The sequence below is a fragment of the Oncorhynchus masou genome, chromosome 30 (genome assembly GCF_036934945.1).
Source record: "Oncorhynchus masou masou isolate Uvic2021 chromosome 30, UVic_Omas_1.1, whole genome shotgun sequence".
Classification (NCBI taxonomy): domain Eukaryota; kingdom Metazoa; phylum Chordata; class Actinopteri; order Salmoniformes; family Salmonidae; genus Oncorhynchus; species Oncorhynchus masou.
Genome location: NC_088241.1, coordinates 14,612,126 through 14,620,346, shown reverse-complemented (window position 1 = coordinate 14,620,346; position 8,221 = coordinate 14,612,126).

The window sequence follows — 8,221 nt, the reverse complement described above, 5'->3', positions numbered from 1 at the left end:
CATACATGTACTGTGAGTTTAGTTAATGAACAGCACCAATACTAGGTGACATGATGCAATATGGAAGGATTAAAGGCAGTGCACACTACTCCAATTAACCAAGCATCCATCACTCCAGGTCCACTGGCACTTCAAACAGACTGTAGCCAGCTAGCTGTATGCCTGCTGCAGCAGCCGGTCAGCTCCTCATGCTTCACTGAACCTCTGACTGTTACAGTAATGACAGATCCGGGACCCCTCCTCACCCAAACACCTTGGGATGCAGAGACCCAGGGCCACATAGAGGATCCACAGATCCGCAGCCCAGGATCAGCAGCCCTGGTTGGGGTAACGCCAGAAGGCCCAGAGGAGACCTGGAGGTCCACTTCTTCCAGAGAGTGACCTGGTGCCCCACGGCGGAGGAGACCCTGTCTCTGCAGCCACTCTCCCCTCCTGCGGTCCTTGTCTTGTAGGCTGACTCATTATCCGTGTCCTAGTGCTCACCAGGGGCCTCCATTGACAGCCCTAATTACAGCAGCTGCCTCGTGTGAGGGACTCCCACCGAGATAGTGCTATTCTGGGTCTAAGACGTCTGCTACCATGGCCCTGTCCGGGTCCTGCACCCCCTGCTCCATCTCGTCTAAAGAGCAGGGCAATAGAGGATGCCCCGGTCCCCACCCCCTGCTCCATCTCGTCTAAAGAGCAGGGCAATAGAGGATGCCCCGGTCCCCACCCCCTGCTCCATCTCGTCTAAAGAGCAGGGCAATAGAGGATGCCCCGGTCCCCACCCCCTGCTCCATCTCGTCTAAAGAGCAGGGCAATAGAGGATGCCCCGGTCTCCACCCCCTGCTCTATCTCGTCTAAAGAGCAGAGCAATAGAGGATGCCCCGGTCCCCACCCCCTGCTCCATCTCGTCTAAAGAGCAGGGCAATAGAGGATGCCCCGGTCCCCGGTCCCCACCCCCTGCTCCATCTCGTCTAAAGAGCAGGGCAATAGAGGATGCCCCGGTCCCCACCCCCTGCTCCATCTCGTCTAAAGAGCAGGGCAATAGAGGATTCCCCGGTCCCCACCCCCTGCTCCATCTCGTCTAAAGAGCAGGGCAATAGAGGATGCCCCGGTCCCCACCCCCTGCTCCATCTCCTCTAAAGAGCAGGGTAATAGAGGATGCCCCGGTCCCCACCACCTGCTCCATCTCATCTAAAGAGCAGGGCAATAGAGGATGCCCCGGTCCCCACCCCCTGCTCCATCTCGTCTAAAGAGCAGGGCAATAGAGGATGTCCCGGTCCCCACCCCCTGCTCCATCTCGTCTAAAGAGCAGGGCAATAGAGGATGCCCCGGTCCCCACCCCCTGCTCCATCTCGTCTAAAGAGCAGAGCAATAGAGGATGCCCCGGTCCCCACCCCCTGCTCCATCTCGTCTAAAAAGCAGGGCAATAGAGGATGCCCCGGTCCCCACCCCCTGCTCCATCTCGTCTAAAAAGCAGGGCAATAGAGGATGCCCCGGTCCCCACCACCTGCTCCATCTCATCTAAAGAGCAGGGCAATAGAGGATGCCCCGGTCCCCACCCCCTGCTCCATCTCGTCTAAAGAGCAGGGCAATAGAGGATGCCCTGGTCCCCACCCCCTGCTCCATCTCGTCTAAAGAGCAGGGTAATAGAGGATGCCCCGGTCCCCACCACCTGCTCCATCTCGTCTAAAGAGCAGGGCAATAGAGGATGCCCCGGTCCCCACCCCCTGCACCATTTTGTCTAAAGAGCAGAGCAATAGAGGATGCCCCGGTCCCCACCCCCTGCTCCATCTCGTCTAAAGAGCAGGGCAATAGAGGATGCCCCGGTCCCCACCCCCTGCTCCATCTCGTCTAAAGAGCAGGGCAATAGAGGATGCCCTGGTCCCCACCCCCTGCTCCATCTCGTCTAAAGAGCAGGGTAATAGAGGATGCCCCGGTCCCCACCACCTGCTCCATCTCGTCTAAAGAGCAGGGCAATAGAGGATGCCCCGGTCCCCACCCCCTGCACCATTTTGTCTAAAGAGCAGAGCAATAGAGGATGCCCCGGTCCCCACCCCCTGCTCCATCTCGTCTAAAGAGCAGGGCAATAGAGGATGCCCCGGTCCCCACCACCTGCTCCATCTAGTCTAAAGAGCAGGGCAATAGAGGATGCCCCGGTCCCCACCCCCTGCTCCATCTCGTCTAAAGAGCAGGGCAATAGAGGATGCCCCGGTCCCCACCCCCTGCTCCATCTCGTCTAAAGAGCAGAGCAATAGAGGGTGCCCCGGTCCCCACCACCTGCTCCATCTCGTCTAAAGAGCAGAGCAATAGAGGATGCCCCGGTCCCCACCCCCTGCTCCATCTCGTCTAAAGAGCAGAGCAATAGAGGATGCCCCGGTCCCCACCCCCTGCTCCATCTCGTCTAAACAGCAGGGCAATAGAGGATGCCCCGGTCCCCACCCCCTGCTCCATCTAGTCTAAAGAGCAGGGTAATAGAGGATGCCCCGGTCCCCACCCCCTGCTCCATCTAGTCTAAAGAGCAGGGCAATAGAGGATGCCCCGGTCCCCACCCCCTGCTCCATCTAGTCTAAAGAGCAGGGCAATAGAGGATTCCCCGGTCCCCACCCCCTGCTCCATCTCGTCTAAAGAGCAGGGCAATAGAGGATGCCCCGGTCCCCACCCCCTGCTCCATCTCGTCTAAAAAGCAGGGTAATAGAGGATGCCCCGGTCCCCACCACTGTATGTACTGTATTTTACTCCAGAGGGACTTGTATGGCAGAGGCCATGTACCCTGTCTGTCCAGAGTTGTTAATGATTAATGAATGCCAGTATGTTGACCATAATGATAGTCTTGTAAGAGTTGCCTAGACATCCTGCATGACAACCTTTTACCTCTCTTGCTCCTGATTCTCTACATACTCCTCATGTTACTAGGAAGATTTCCCATCAACACACAGGACCTGAGAATTCTATGGGTCAGTAAAGTTACAACTCGATGTGAGGAAAAAGAATGCTGGCTAAACCCTGTACTTCCTCACAAACCCTGTACTCACAAATTGTGTGTGTGTGTACGTGTATGGTAGGTAAAGGGGGTGAGGGTGGGGGTGAAGGACTTAGGAAGAGGTTTGACCAAGAATTGGCTTTCTTGGGGCGTCCCGAGTGGCGCAGTGGTATAAGGCACTACATCACAGTGCTCGCTGTGCCACTAGAGATCCTGGTTCGAGTCCAGGCTCTGTCGCAGTAGAGCGCAACGCACAATATGCCCAGCGTTATCCGGGTTAGGGGAGGGTTTGGCCAGCAGGGATGTCCTTGTCCCATTGTGCACTAGCGACTCCTGGTCACCAGGTCTAGGGCGTTTCCTCCGACACATTGGTGCGGCTGACTTCCAGGTTAAGCGGGCATTGTGTCAAGAAGCAGTGTGGCTTGGTTGGGTTGTGTTTCGGAGGACGCATGGCTCTCATCCTTCGCCTCACCTGAGGCAGGAGTAGCAGCCATGAGACAAGACTGTAACTACTAATTGGATACCATGAAATTGGGGATACATTATTATTATTATTTTTTAAAATAATTGTTTTTTAAATAAATTAATACTAAATAAATTAATAATTAATAAATAATTTAAATAATTTAAATAATTGATTTCCCCAGCCCAGTCCAGTCATCTCATAGAGCTCACAGCTCCAGGAACCGGAGGAGACTCCTCCCCTTGCTGTACAGCACAAGCTTGTGGTTGTCGTGGTTGTGTAGTAGCTATGTAATTGTTATGTAGTGGTTGTATAGTGATTTAGGACAACAGCAACCTATGGTTGTGTAGAGCAGATAACAACATGGTTGTGTAGTGATTGTGTTGTGGTTGTGTAGTGGTTGTGTACAGCAGAGACCTATATGGTTGTGTTGTGGTTGTGTACAGCAGAGACCTATATGGTTGTGTAGTGGTTGTGTACAGCAGAGACCTATATGGTTGTGTAGTGGTTGTGTTCAGCAGAGACCTATATGGTTGTGTAGTGGTTGTGTACAGCAGAGACCTATATGGTTGTATTGTGGTTGTGTACAGCAGAGACCTATATGGTTGTGTACAGCAGAGAACTATATGGTTGTGTAGTGGTTGTGTACAGCAGAGACCTATAGGGTTGTGTAGTGGTTGTGTACAGCAGAGACCTATATGGTTGTGTAGTGATTGTGTAGTGGTTGTGTTCAGCAGAGACCTATAGGGTTGTGTAGTGGTTGTGTACAGCAGAGACCTATATGGTTGTGTAGTGATTGTGTAGTGGTTGTGTTCAGCAGAGACCTATATGGGTGTGTAGTGGTTGTGTACAGCAGAGACCTATATGGTTGTGTAGTGGTTGTGTACAGCAGAGACCTATATGGTTTTGTAGTGGTTGTGTTCAGCAGATACCTATATGGTTGTGTAGTGGTTGTGTTCAGCAGATACCTATATGGTTGTGTACAGCAGAGACCTATATGGGTGTGTAGTGGTTGTGTTCAGCAGATACCTATATAGTTGTGTAGTGGTTGTGTACAGCAGAGACCGATATGGTTGTATTGTGGTTGTGTAGTGGTTGTGTACAGCAGAGACCTATATGGTTGTGTAGTGGTTGTGTTCAACAGAGACCTATATGGTTGTGTAGTGGTTGTGTACAGCAGAGAACTATATGGTTGTGTAGTGATTGTGTACAGCAGAGACCTATATGGTTGTGTAGTGGTTGTGTAGTGGTTGTTTTCAGCAGAGACCTATATGGTTGTGTACAGCAGAGACCTATATGGGTGTGTAGTGGTTGTGTTCAGCAGATACCTATATAGTTGTGTAGTGGTTGTGTACAGCAGAGACCGATATGGTTGTATTGTGGTTGTGTAGTGGTTGTGTACAGCAGAGACCTATATGGTTGTGTAGTGGTTGTGTTCAACAGAGACCTATATGGTTGTGTAGTGGTTGTGTACAGCAGAGAACTATATGGTTGTGTAGTGATTGTGTACAGCAGAGACCTATATGGTTGTGTAGTGGTTGTGTAGTGGTTGTTTTCAGCAGAGACCTATATGGTTGTGTAGTGGTTGTGTACAGCAGAGAACTATATGGTTGTGTAGTGGTTGTGTACTTCAGAGACCTATATGGTTGTGTACAGCAGAGACCTATATGGTTGTATAGTGGTTGTGTACAGCAGAGACCTATATGGTTGTATAGTGAGGTGAAGAGGCATTTGCATTGCTCCAAAGCATCCCAATGGACGATGTAGTCTCTCTCTCTCTCTCTCTCTCTCTCTCTCTCTCTCTCTCTCTCTCTCTCTCTCTCTCTCTCTCTCTCTCTCTCTCTCTCTCTCTCTCTCTCTCTCTCTCTCTCTCTCTCTCTCTCTCTCTCTCTCTCTCTCTCTCTCTCTCTCTCTCTCTCTCTCTCTCTCTCTCTCTCTCTCTCTCTCTCTCTCTCTCTCTCTCTCTCTCTCTCTCTCTCTCTCTCTCTCTCTCTCTCTCATGCGAAGAGCAACCTCCACCCCCCAGGGGAGGGAGAGAGAGAGAAAGGGGGGGGGGGTTGAAATAGATAGAGAGAGCGGAGAGGGGGGTGCTTGACTCTCTAAAGCAGAATGCACGCCAAATGAATACAGAATGTTAATTAAAGGAACAATGTGTTTTTGTGAGGCAAGGATTGTGATAGGCTGGAGTCTGGTTCGAGTTACACCAAACATGGCAATGTGGTTTGTCATAACCAGTTAATATTTCCACGTATCTCTCCCACTACATTTGATTCTGTCTCAGTCTGAACTGTCATTCTCTTTGGCACTCACCATCTCTCTCCATCCCTTTTATGCCACTTTGCTTCAGAGTATCTGTTGAATTTGAAACCTTTCCCAACACACTGAACGCAAACTTTGAGGTTACATTCACAGTACATGTCTCTTTAGGTCTGATCTGATACAGCCCTTATTGGGATAATGCAGTTCAGTTATAGGTCACACATATAAGGTGTACTGAGAAGTGTTATAGTCTGTGTTGTTCTGTGAACTAGCTACATTTGAGTCTTTTAACAGATGCTCTAATCCAGAGCGATTTACAGGAGCAATCAGCCTTGTTCAAGAGTACATCTAAAGATTTTTCACCTAGTCATCCCGGGGATTCAAACCAGCAACCTTTCAGTTACCAGCCCAACACTCTTAACCACTAGGCTACCTGCTAGCTTGCTTAGTGTCAGTAGCAGGGGAGTGAAGCATTGACGTGGGAGATGGTATCAGCTGAAACCATTGGTTGAATAATGGGTGTGTATTGGTTGTGTACAGTAGAGACCTATGGTTGTGTTGTGGTTGGGTAGTGGTTTCTGTTGTATGAGAGGTGAAACAGCCTGCGTTCTGTGAGCTAGCTGGCTAAATGTCAGTAACTGGCTGAGGGAGAGTGAGAGCAGCTCTGTACTGACGTGTGAGATGGTATCTGGAGCCTCTGTTCTGCTGCTGATATGACAGGAACAGGACATCAGCCCATTCACAGAGAAACCACTCTCGTCATCTATGGGACAGGAGGAGCCCATTGTCTCCCAAAGCTTTGTTCTTTATTAAACACATAGATCTGCGTTAGTCACCACTGCACATATGCACAAATTCACATGCGTTCCATTCTATCCCATGAAGTTTCAACTTATTCTCCCCTCTCTTCGGGATTGTCAATTGAGTTTCCCTTGTTGATTAAGTATGAAAACATATGATGGAGAGCAGAGCACAGTGCTTACAGTGTACAGTAACGGAGAGTATTTCTAGTAGGGACAGTTTTAGCAGTATAAAGTATTGTAGTGTAGGGATGTAGTGTGCTGCCCAGGCAGAGCACACAGCTCCTGGCGTAACACTGTTATATAAGCCTCTGACAGAGAGCATGCTGGGAAAAGGCAGCTTGGGCGGCCGGAAAGCAGGCAGTCAGCACTACTGAGGGGAAACCAGAGAGAGAGAGACAGAGAGGGAGACAGAGAGGGAGAGAGAGAGACAGAGAGAGAGACAGACAGAGGGAGACAGACAGAGGGAGACAGACAGAGGGAGACAGACAGAGGGAGAGAGAGAGTTCAGAGAGGGAGACAGACAGAGGGAGACAGACAGAGGGAGACAGACAGAGGGAGAGAGAGAGTTCAGAGAGGGAGACAGAGAGGGAGACAGACAGAGGGAGAGAGAGAGAAAGTTCAGAGGGAGACAGAGAGGGAGAGAAAGATGGAGGGAAAGAGAGAGAGAGACCAGAGAGAGACCAGAGAGAAAGAGAGAGATGGCGAGAGAGATGGAAAAGTTGCGAAAGAGGGAGAGAGAAAGAGGGGAAGTGCGATACAGAGTGAGAGATAGAGAAAAGGAGAGAGTAAAAGAGAAAGGGAGGCCCTGTTCATCACTTTTTTGACCCAATGGAACCAAGCAGCTGAGGAGAGAATACAGTATATGCTTGATAGCATCTACAAGCATGTATATGAACCTGGGCCTATTAATCTGGACCTGTACCTTGTAGTTTTCTGTCAAAGATGACGCTAGTTCCTTGCAAACAATTATTTCTTTGTTGGTTTTTTTTCTGCAGCATGAGCTTTAGGTTTTTCAGCCATGAACTGTAGCTTCTACTCGGTACACCCAACTCTGATCAACTGTTCCAAGGTCCTCCTAACTATGGTGTTTAAAGGTAGTGTGAAGGTGGAGGGGATACTCCCGTATTATTCCAGAATGTTCTGTCATTGTAGATATCCAGAGTCAGAGAATCCTGTTTCATTTTTCTCTGTGGTGAAACTCCCTCAGGCCTCGTTTTATGATTTCTGAACTCCAAAAGGTTATTGAAAAGGCATCTCTCTGTTCTGCACAAGAAGGACGCCTTGAGTTGGTGTGTGTGTGTGTGTGTGTGTGTGTGTGCGTGCGTGGATACGTGTATGGCCTATTCTGAGAGGCTGAAAAGCAGTGCAATGGTCTGATGGTAGAACATGGCACCAGTTCATGTAGCTGAGAGCACAAAAAGAGAGTGAGGACCTTCATGCTGTTAGCAGGACGATCTATAGAAGGGACAGATTCACATCTCTCCAGTGGCAGGCCAGGTAGGCAGGCAGAAAAACTGTCCCAGACAAACTGTACAAACACATGTCTATATTACAGCAGGCGGGGGCGACTGCAAATAGACTGTCAGACATAGAAGACAGGACCATGCCAGGCCACTACTAGTGGAGTCTCAGTAGGCGGGGGTTGGAAAACAGAGAGTGAGGGGGGAAGAGAGAAGGGGGGGGGGGTGAATGCTGAGCACTTGTTGGCTGCTTTTCCTTCACTCTGCGGTC